Source organism: Chlorocebus sabaeus, chromosome 21 (genome assembly GCF_047675955.1).
Source record: "Chlorocebus sabaeus isolate Y175 chromosome 21, mChlSab1.0.hap1, whole genome shotgun sequence".
NCBI lineage: Eukaryota > Metazoa > Chordata > Mammalia > Primates > Cercopithecidae > Chlorocebus > Chlorocebus sabaeus.
Window position 1 is genome coordinate 36,930,963 of NC_132924.1, and position 12,014 is coordinate 36,942,976.

Genomic DNA, 12,014 nt, shown 5'->3' on the forward strand with positions numbered 1-12,014 from the left:
TATAAAATAAAAGATTGACTTATTTGATTACATATCATTTTTGCGGGGTCAATTTTTAAAAATGATGTCAAAAGGCAATCAACACATTTAGGAAAATAATTGCAATTCATATCACAAAGACTTTTTATATACTTTTATCAGTATATAAAGAATTCCAACAAATCTGTACGAGAAAGGCCAGTTACTGTAAAGGCAAAGAGTTTGAACATATAGTTCACGAAATGGCATGCAGATGATTCTTAAACATATGAAAACTCTAACCTCACTCATAAAAAGAGAAAATGCAAATGAAAACTTCATTGAGATGCTATTTTTCACCTATTGGGTTGGCAAACATCACAAAATGTGATAATAGTGTTGGCAAAGGTTTGAAGAAACAGGTATTCTGTATACATCGTGGATGGAAATGTAAATCGGTCCAAACTAGTGAGCCATTGGCAGTATCTGTCAAAATTGCAAATGCATGCACTCTTTGAATCAGCAGTAACAGTCCTAAGAACTTTATCCTACAGATATGCAAAATTCACAAAATGATATATATGTAAAATTGTTTCTTGCAGTATTTGATTAAATACCAGATTGCAAGTAACTTAATTTTCATCAATAAGTACTGATTAAAAAATAATGGAGCTGTTAAAAATGAGGCAGCTCTACATTTTCTGATGTGGAATGATATGCGAGATTTATTGTGAAGTTAAGAAAGTAAAAGTATAGAATATCCATATATATATTTTATGTGTGTATATACATATACACATGGACATATATTCATACATATATGCACACATAGCTAAAACTGGTGGGCTGAGGCTGGTGCTGTGGCTCACACCTGTAATCCTAGCACTTTGGGAGGCCCGGGTGGGCGAATCAGCTGAGGTCAGGAGTTCGAGACCAGCCTGGCCAACATGGTGAAATGCTGTCTCTACTAAAGATACAAAAATTAGCTGGGCGTGTTAGTGTGTGCCTGTAATCCCAGCTACCCCAGAAGTGGAGGCAGGAGAATCCCTGGAACCCAGGAGGCAGTGGCTGCAGTGAACCACGATCATGCAACTGCACTCCAGTCTGGGTGACAGAGGGAGACTCTGACTCAAAAAAAGCAAAAAACCTGGTGTGCTGAAGCCAGTTTACACCGGCATGTGGGAACCAACTGTACATGACTTCCCAAGCACTTGGCTGATTACTTCATGTTGGTAATTTGAAGCCAGCCACAGTTGGGTATTTACACCATGGAAATCAGGAAACGTAAGACATGAGAACATTTTTGTTTTTGTGTTTCCAGAGAGCTGGTTGATAAATGTTTAATTGTACTCACTGTATATATATAAATATAAAATATCTTGTGAAGGTTATAAAAGAGGTTGCTATAACATCAGACTCTCCTAGGAAGGAGTAACGAAAGGCAGGATAGGTATGAAGTTGAACTTACACCTTTTGAATATTGTTCCATGTAAATGTGTTACTTATTTGGAAGTAAATGTATAAAGCAAACCAAAAAGTAACTGCAGAGTTTCAGGCCTATGTGACTGTGTTATTTCTGGTGCCATTGACTACTGCTGGGGAAAATAGGAAGATGAGTAGATCTTAGAGAAAGAGAATGCTTTTGGTTTTGAATATGCTGAGCTTTAAGTGTATGGGTGGTATCAGTACAGACATGTCCAGCAATAGCTCGAGAGGGCAGAGCTGTTGATCAGTTCTAGGAGTCAGCAGTTTAGTTAAAATTGTGACACTTAAGGCAGCCCTTACCTGTAGAACCTTTGAGGCAGGTCCCAGGAGAGAAAGGGGGAAGCATGTGGTACCTTGGGGAAGGTAAGCCAAGAGATAGGTAAGGAAAAGGTAACTAGTCACAAAGATTGGAGGACCATAAAATAATAATAATGGTAGTTTCTTAAATGAAGTATTTGCTGGAAGTGAGACACTATTCTCTGTACTTTTTGAAAGAACATCATCTGATTTAATTCTCACAGTCATTCTCTGGGGTGGGTACTTTTTCCATGATAACCGTTGAGTTGGGGAGGGTAATTTCAAAGAATAAACCAGGAGACATCTCATGGGAAGGGTGTTAATAGAGCAGGACCTTGAAGTGTGATACAATTTCAAAAGGTAGAGAAATGGGAGAGAAGGACATTTCAGGTAGAGGGGAGTGATGAGCAAAGGTGGAAACAGGGTTATCCCTTGCAGCTGTAGGGTAAGAATTCATGGGCACCCAAGGGTGGTACATGGCTACTTCATCCTCTGGTCATTGGAGAGCCACAGAATGTTTTGAGCAAGGTAGTATGTGTTAATCTGTTCAACTGGTAGTCAAATACAAATGTTAAGTGTTGTATGATTGGAAGATTTCTGTGTGTACATTGTGGGAAGGAGGGATGATAGGAAACAGGAAAAATTACCATAAAAATTTGTGATAATGTAGATGGCCTGTGAATACAGATTTAGACTGTCTGCGAACAGGCATTGTGATGGTTCATGCAAATTCAGTCTCTCAAACTGAATTTGCCTGTGTGGCAGTGTATTGCTTATCTTATGTATTAGTCACTTAGGGGATGTTTTTCATATATTTTCCGGAAGACTGTGAATGGGGAATAAGCAAAGGGGCGGTAAATAAAGAAATGATTATTTGTTGACATACATTTGTATGTATGTGATTTATATATGAGTTTTGCCTGGGAAGTAATGATCAGCCTCATGAGGCACACACAAGCCCAGCCTCTTTAGAGAGGCACTGTGTTTGTACTAGCAGTTCTTTTACCTTATAAACATATATATACACAAACATAGTGTAAAATTCCACCCTAATTAGGTTTTCAGCTTAGTCTTTCTCTGGGCCAATGTCTTCTTTAAGTTTGTTTTGTATGTGTGTCATTAAGGAATGATACAAATAATAGGGTGTCAAAAAGGAAAGTCTTTGGCCTAAACATCGCTCAGAAAAAGGATTGCCTGGCCTCCTTCATGCACACCTGCCAATGCATCATACTTCTGACTTGTAATTCCTGTTTTTCTAGTCTTTCATCCTGTGGGGCAAAATAACATTCCAGCTTGTTTGTTACTTTCAGTTCTGCATCATTTGTTTCTTGATTAAGGGCCTGGAAGCCCCGCTTGTTTGTGGCATCCAGAGGTCTTGTTTTCCTGCGTATGTCTAGTTAGGTGTAGATAGATCTTTCTATTAGATGACTGCCTTTTCCGACCCACAGATAAGATGCCTTTGTCTGACGGATGCTAGGGGCCAGAAGGGCAGGATGTGGGAGTTTGGTTTCTTTTGTAATATGTGCAGTGTGTGGTCTCTACAGGTGCTGGATTTCTCTTCGTGGTTAAGAACTTCCCAGCCTGGGGAAAATACCCATGTTGTAGGAAGTGAGATCTGTGGGTCTTGCTGTAGCTAGTTAACTCAGGCTGAGGTTATAGCAAGTCATGGACCTCCCACATCCTTTTGAACAGTACTGTTTCTCCTTCTCTTTCTCAGAGGACTTGTGTGAGACTTAGCTAGGTGTCAATGGATGTGAAGGGGATTTGGAGGAAACAAGGGCAAGGCAACATTCTGGCTGGGCAGGGAGCCAGCTGGAGGGGTGGGGCCACATGAATGGGACACACCCTTGAGGGCAGTGGTTCTGAACCGTAGCAGTGTCAGAGTGTCCTGGAGGGACTGTAAAACACTGAGGTGAGTCTGTCGCAGTGGCTCCTGCCTATAATCCCAATACTTTGGGAGCCTGAGGTGGGAGGATCGCTTGAGGTTCAAAGAAGTTCAAAACCAGCCTGGTCAGAATAATGATACTCAGTCTCTACAAAAACAAACAAACAAATTAATGATTTAATAAAACAAATTGCTGGTCCCCACCCCCAACAGTTTCTGATTTAGTGGGTTTCTGATTTAGTGGGACCTGAGATTCTGCAATTCTAATAAGTTATTAGGAGATACTGACTCTGGTTCACGGACCCCTTAGCAAATCCAAGCATTGGTTCAGTAGGCGACAGACCAAGTCTTAATCAGCCTGGAGTCCATTCTGATTCCGAGAAGAATGAGAGAATTCTGGTTATTAGATTGTCATAACCCCCTTATTTTATATAACACTTCCACAATTGTAAATCACTTTAATATATGTTGCTTCTCACAGCAAAATAACCTTTTGAGGTAGGCAGGGCAGGTATTAACCTTGTCGGATGACTAAGGAAAATCAGATTGAAGACAGATGACTGACTTACCCTGGGGGCAAAAAAAGCTTAGCTCATACTTGTATCTATATTTTCTTACTGTAGATTTATTGCTCCTTCTACATTGTCTTTTTTCCTTGGAAAATACTACATTTTATTCAAATGATTTTTAGACAAAACAAAATTAGGGAGATGTAGAATCCTTTCCCTCATGCATTCACAGTAAATATTTTTTGAAGACATAATACAGAGCACATACTTATTGTTGAATAAATGAATGAATGGTTTCCATAACTCACTAACTCTGCTTCTGAACTCATGCACTTTAGTGGCCCAGTAGTATCAATTACAAGTAATAAGAAAAACACAATAAATTAGTTAATACAACATGCGTATTAAAAATACTTCCCAAAACATTGCCTTTAAAGCTAGTAAAAAGCTTAGAGATCATCTGCTCAGGTATTGCTCAATGTTTGTCCAACTTTACTTGTTTTAATCACAGCCCCCAACACAAAACAACTTTTAAGTTTAGAATAGTTTTAGAGGTAAAGATGGGAAGATAGTACAAAGAATTCCCCTATGCCCCCAGTGGTTTTCCCATTGTCAACATCTTACCTTAGTATGATACTTTTGTCACAATCAATAGACCAGTACTGTTGCCGTATTAATAACTAAAGTCTATACTTTATTCAGATTTCCTTAGCTTTTCCTTTGTGTCCTTTTGCCATTCCAGGACTCCATGTGGGGTTCTACGTTATCTTAGTTGCCATGTCTCCTTAGACTCCTCTTGGCTGTAATAGTTTCTCAGGCTTTCCTTGTGTTTGATGACCTCGAGAGCTTTGAGGAGTATGGTAAAGTACTCTGTAGAGTATATCTCCATTGGGATTGGTCTGATGATTTTCTTGTATTGGACTGGGGTTATGGGTTTGGGGGAAGAAGATTACAGAGGTAAAATGCAATTCTCATCACATCATATCAAGAGTATATGTTTTCAGAATGATTTATAGTTTTGGTCATGTTGACCTTGCTCATCTGGCTGAGGTAGTGTCTGTCAGGCTTCTCCACCATATGGTTATTTTTTTCTCCCCCTTTCCATACTATACTCTTTGGAAGTAAGTTGTTATGCACAGCTCATACCTAAGGAGTGGGGAGTTACGCTGCACTTCCTTAAGTGCAGTGTAGCTACATAAATTATTTGGCATTCTTCTGTGAGTTGGATTTGTTTCTTCTCCATTAGTTTATTCAATCAGTTTTTAAAATCAGTGTGGATCCATTGATCTTTATTCTATACTTTGGATTATAATTTAGTAGTACTTTATTATGTTGCTCAAGGTCATCCAGCTTTAGCTATTAGGAGTACTTTCAGTTGGCTCCTGTATCACTTTGACGTAAGTCCATCATTGTGGATTTTTTTTAGCATGTCCTTACTTTTTGGCACTACAAGGTACTCAGGCTAATCTTGTATAGTCCTTATCCCTCCTCTACAATCATTTTTTTGTATGGGTAACGTTGGTCTTGATCCACTAAATTGATTTCATCACCCACTACATGGTTTATTACCCACAGTGAAAAACACTGATCTGTTTCCACTCCTCACATGTTAAAGATAAGAAAATAGACACCTCAGAAGGTGAAATGGTTTATCTAAGGTTACGCCTCTTTGGTAGCAAATCCCAGACGAGGACAAGGTCCTCTGAACTTGTAGTCCTGACCCTTTTTTACCACTCCATGCTGGCAGATTCCACCACTCTGGTTCAGTCTGGTTCAGTGTACTCCCATCTCACCCAGGTCCTTTTGCATAGGCAGTCAGATGTGCACTCAGCCGGATGTGCTGCTGTCTGCCCTGGGCAGATATCAGCAAAAAGGAGAAAGTGGGCTGGCCGGATTCTTGGTGGAGGTTGCCATGGTGAGTCTGTGTTGCCTGGTTGGAATGGAGTTTTGTCATGGTGAAACAATTACAGACGCCCAGAGTGGCACTGCTGACATCAGCATTTTGCAGTTGTGGTTTGACCACATGACTGGCCTCTGTGTTCTGGGGAAGTTGGCAGAAGAGAGGCTTTTAGAATCCAACACCCACTTCTTTGGGTTCTCTTCCTTTCCATGGGGGAGGGAGGATGAATTCAAGAAAGAAGTGAATTCAAGCAGCAAACCCCTCAGGTTTCACTTGATAGGAACTCCTGACATCCACAAAAATAGAACTAAGCAGACAGGTTTTTGGTGTTCTAAAAGCCCAAACAATCTGGTATTAGGATCGGGTGTGAAAAATCAGTTATGCCAAGAAGCTTATTTTCTTTTGTGAGCGGAAATAATTCAGTCATCAAAAAGTTCTGAAGATGCAGGGAATAATAAAGGACAACCTTAGTTCATATTATTTCTCAGAATGTTACATTTCAAAAATATTTAAAAACTTTTTATTATAATTGAGGGTGGGCACTCTGGCTGAAGAATTATTCCTATTAAGGGTTTTAAAAGAATTCAGCAATGGTGCTGTATTAGGGCATTTGTTTGCAAGTGACAGAAACTCATCCAGCATAAGGACAATGTAAAAGAAAATTTATTGGCTTATGTTGCTGAAACGTCCAAGAGTAGTGCTAACTTCAGGCACAGCTGGACCTAGGGGCTCAAGTCATGCCATTAAATCCCTGTTTCTTGCCATGTCTTAGCCTGTTTTCACGTGACTTCATTCTCAAGCAGGCTTTCTCTGTGTGTCTCTTAGCAGCTACAGGCTTGTTTCCTATATACCCAGCAACTCTTAATTCTACAGATGCTTCTTGGCTCTGGTTGTTTCCACCTGGGTCATGTGTCTGATCCTGAACCAGCTACTGGGGCCAGAGTTATCAGGGCTGTTACTGGCCAGGCATGGGCCAAGCATTTTGTTTTGTTTTGTTTTCTCTTCTCTTCTTTTTCTTTTTTTTTTCTTTCTTTTCTGTCTTTCTTGTCTTATCTTTCTTGTCTTTCTGTCTCTCTTTATTTCTGACAGAGTTTCACTCTTGTCGCCCAGGCTGGAGTACATGGCATGATCTCGGCTCACTGCAACCTCCGCCTCCCAGATTCAAGTGATTCTCCTGCCTCAGCCTCCCAAGTAGCTGGATCACAGGCATGCCCTACCACACCTGGCTAATTTTTTATAGTTAATAGAGATGGTGTTTCACCATGTTGGCCAGGCTGTTCTCAAACTCCTAACCTCAAGTATTCCACCCGCCTCAGCCTCCCAAAGTGCTGGGATTACAGGTGTGAGCCACCGAATGTCTCTTTATTAAACAATAGAAAGGTTGATGTGCTGGTACCAAAATGGGGAGTTGGCTGGGCAGACGAAAATAATGTATGTCTGTCCTTTATGATGTTGTGAATAGTGAGGATAAATGCTTGATGAATGAGTAAATGGCCAGCTCGATGCTATCCATGCATTTGTTTATTTAGTCCTTTACCAAGTTATACTCATTTATTGTATGGACTTTTGAGCCCTTTTAGAGAGATCTCCTTGTTTAATGCACTATGCTGACTACCAGTCCTTGGTGGGCCTTGTCTTAGTGTGTTCAGACCGCTATAATAAAATGCCAGAAACGGGGAAGTTTATAAACAATAGAAATTTGTTTCATTCAGTTCTGGAGGCTGGGAAGTCCAGTGTCAAGGCACCAGCAGATTTGGTGTTTGGTGAGAGCCTGCGTTCTCATAGATGGCACCTTCTAGTTGTGTCCTCTAAATGGTGGATGGGGCAAGGCAGCTCTCTGGGAGCTTTTTTGTGGGAACGTTAATGCCATACAGGAGGACTCCATTCTTAAATCACCTCTCAAAGGCCACACCTCTGAATACCATCACCTTGGGGGTGAGAACCTCAGCATATTATTTTTGTGGGGGACATAAACATTCAGACCATAGCAGGACCTCAGCAAATGCTGCTGCTTGTTAATTTCAAGTAGACTTGGCTAGATCATGGTGAGCCTCTCTTCCCTGAACCTAGTCAGATATTGTTCTAGTACTAACCAGGTCAGTGTTAGACAGTTTATGATTGGTTTTGGCTGAATGGGTAGCCAAAAGGCCATCTTTATTAAAGACATAGATGTCCTTAATAAATCTGCTTTACTTTGGGGGAAAGAAGGTATTTTCCTTTTTCCCTACGTGCCATTCTTAGCTCAGATTATTAGTGGTTAATTCTAATCCTTCCTTTTGTAAGGGGGAGAAGAATTAAAAAAAAAAATTACATGAACAAAGAATTGTTCCAGGTTTAAAAAAATTATTTTGAAGTTTAATTATTCAGATCCCTTGCTGGTTTTCCTTGTTGCTACCTGCCTTCTGCAAATTTTGCTGCTTATTAGTACCACTTCCCAAAGGTGGGCAAGGTAAGATTGAGGGGTGTAATTAAAACCTTGATAGCATCCTATCTTTTTTCTTATTTCTTTTTGGAGGGACTGTGTACTTGGTGATACTTCTGTGCAAAACCAGTTTTGTACATTGACCAAGATGAACTGTGATGGATTATCTGTGAAATTCAGTTAATTATCTTTTTGGGTTTCCTTTTACAACAGGAAGTTTAAAGTTGGCTGTGAAGTCACTCCTGGTACTGGTGGTCACCTAGACTTCACATCTTTTTCCTTTTCTTTCCTTTAGAGTTTTGTTGGGATCAAATTAAAAATGAATTAATGCCAGGTTCAGAAGAGGGTAAGTGTTTGGACCTGTTCATCCGTCTCGGAGTGCCTCTTCTATGTTTTACAGCCCAATAGAAAAGATTTTTAAAAATCTGCCTCCATTAGCACAGATAATTGAGTTTACTATATTTTGATTTTGTGTTGCCCAGCTTCTGCATTTATTTCTGCTCTACTTGACTAGCTTAGCACCATCAATTTATTTTCCTGTTTTTAATCTCTAAAGTATTTGTATGTGGGTTGTGGTCAAGATTCATAAAAAACATTTTGATTAGGTTTCTCATTCATTTATATACCACACAAGCGGGGCATGCCCTTGTGTTATGAGAATATTTTTAGAAGACTAATGAGATGGAAGGATCTGTGTTTCATTTCCCTTAGTTTTCCTCTATTCAGACACCTGCAGTTGCCATTAATTACTCCTCCTGTGGTACTCTCACACTCTCTTTGTCTGTTGTGCAGTGTTTTAAAATAATATTGGGAGGGAAGCTGGGTGCTGAGGCATATATCTGCATTGGAATAAGTAATCGTTTTTTGTCTTAGTAGTTCAACAGAAGGTTCATTTAAGAGTAATAGCTATTTTGGTACTATTTAAGGAAATTCTTTTCTTTTATCTTTCTCTGCAATCTTTGCCTACTCTCAGTAGCTGATCTCTGTTGGTCACCTCACTTTATTCTTAATCAAAAAATTGGAATACCATTGGTGACTCATGCATTGTTTCAGAAATAGAAAAAAATTTTTTGTCTGAGTTCTCTTTTCAGTGATAGGCTCTTTGGTCAAATCAGTGCAAGTCAGTTGGGTTTTACAAGTGGCTGATAAGCATGTCAGCATTTAGAAAAACATTTATTCATGAAAGGCATTTTAAAAGGAATATATTTTCTTTTGGAAGTTTCACCTATTGATTTATTTTAGGAACATTTTTATTAAAGTATAATATGCCTGCAGGAAAGTATACAAAGCATCAACGTATAATCTAATGAGTTTTCAGAAGATAAATAACCTGTGTAAGCAGCATCCAGAACAAGAAACAAATTATTACCAGCTCTTCCGAAGTCCCTTTAATATAGCCCCTAGTCCCTATCCCTACCCGCAATGGGTAATTTCCATCCTGATTTGTAACACCATAAGATTAGCTTTGCTTGTTTTTGTAACTTACGTAAATGGGCTCATGTGGACGCTTTAGGTCTGTGAGAGTCACTCATATTTTGATATGTGTTTTTAGTTTGTTTATTCCCATTGCTGTTAGAATCGCATTGTGTTAATATGCCAAAATTTATTTATCTGTTCTGTTATTGATAAACATTTGTTTTTTTTTCTGTTTGGGGTTTTTATGATTAATGCTGCTAGGAATATTCTCATACATAACTTTTGGTGAACAAATGTGTGCATTTTTATTGAGTATATACCAAGGAGTAGAATTGCTGGGTCACAGAGTTAATATATGTTTAGCTTCAATTGATTTCCCCAAACAGTTTTCCAAAATGGTTGTTCCCATTTACGTTTCTTCCAGCTGTATATTCTAGTTGCTCTACGTCCGTACTTGTTCTTTTCTTTTTTATTTTAGCCATTCTAGTGAATGTTTAAAAATTAAAATTCATGGATTATAGAAGTCTGTAATCCCCTTTAATACTTTGATCTTAGTTATGTCCTTTAGTCATTCAAGTCACAGCCAGAATTTCAGTGTTAAAACAAACATTAAACAAAAAAAACTTAGAGAAAAGATGATCAGCATTTAAGTGGTGATATGGATGTCTAGGCCGAAGAAGAAGTCTGCGGATCTTCACTTTATTCTGTTATCCCCATCACTAGATTTACAACATTGGTTTGGAAGTTGAAAACCACATATGCAGTTAAAATGCAGTCTTTTTAATTCAGTCTTCCATGCCACATTAATTGAGTGAATGTGCTGAATATCACAGGGAATGCTAAGATGAAGAATATAATCTGGACCTTCAAGAAGTTCATACGTGTACGTGGCAGAGTGAAGTGATGCTATCATGAAGCGTTAAAAATGCTCCCTGGGCACTCTGAGGAAGGAGTGATTAAGTCCTATGAGAGGAATACAGGAACACTTCATAAACATTGAAATGCCTTTGAACTTGACTGTCAGTTTTGTAGGTGAAGTTGGAAGTAATGGGCATTTCCCAAAATGTAGCCCATTTGGGGAATAGCAGATAGCTCAGAGTAGTTGGATCATAGAATGTGCAGAGTAATACAAAGGGAGAAAGTTAAAGGGCGTGAAATAAACTTTTTTAATATTCAAAGAGAGACTGTCAATAAAAAAAAAAAGCCAAAAAAACCTCATTAGAAAAAGCAATTAAAACACATGGAGATAGCATTTTTTACTATCCTATTGACTGAGATTTAACAACAGTGTTTGATGAGAGATTTATATCGATCAGCATGTGGAGAAATGGTCTTCATTTATGGCTGGCAGGGGAGCAAATTGCTCTAAACCTCTGTGGTGGACAATCTGGCGGTCTTTTTGAAAATTGAAAACGTGTATACTTTTTGACCCAACAATTCTCCTTTTAGAAGTGTACCTTACAAATATGCTTATATGTGAGCAAAAGGTTATGACAGTAAAAGACTGGAAATGACCTAAATGTGGGAGAATGTTAAGTAAATAATGGCTTATATAGAGAATGGGGGAGCTTCCTCTTTATTGATATGGAACAGTCTCCAAAATTTATTGTTAAATGGAAAAAAGTGTGTAAAACAGTATATGATGGCATTTATGCAAAAATTGGGGGGAAATGAACATTTTTGTGAAAAAGTAAGTATGGAATTGAGTATATTAATTGCTTCCTGAGAGAACAAGATCATGAGGACTTTGAATTCTAGTCTAACAGTTATATTTTTTTAGGTTTTATAAAATTCATCTAAGTGCACTCCCTCTTTTTTGGTTACTGTTCTCACAGTAACCAAGTGAGGAAGCACTTTTTATTTGTGTTTTACAGACGAGAAAGCTGAGACTCAGGAATTTAAGCAAAATAATTCAGTGGTTGATATTAGAGAACATTAAGTATATTATTTAAGAAATCACTTATATTTACTATATTTTGTTACTAAAAAGACAAAATACTAGAGTGTTTTTAGAATGAATGTGTACTGAATAACAGCAGTTGAAGCTTAGTGATTTGAGACCTGTTTATTAGTAATTTTATCTGGATCCTTACCTGAGTACCCTATTACCATGATCAAATTTCAGCTGTTCAACCTAGATTA

The 12,014-nt window shown here is 38.5% G+C and overlaps 1 protein-coding gene across 5 annotated transcripts in view; it reads left to right on the top strand.

Moving 5' to 3' along the window:
• OSBPL3 (oxysterol binding protein like 3) overlaps window positions 1-12,014 on the top strand; it is a 183,698-nt gene that overhangs the window by 11,126 nt on the left and 160,558 nt on the right. The gene's annotated exons all lie outside the window — the stretch shown is intronic.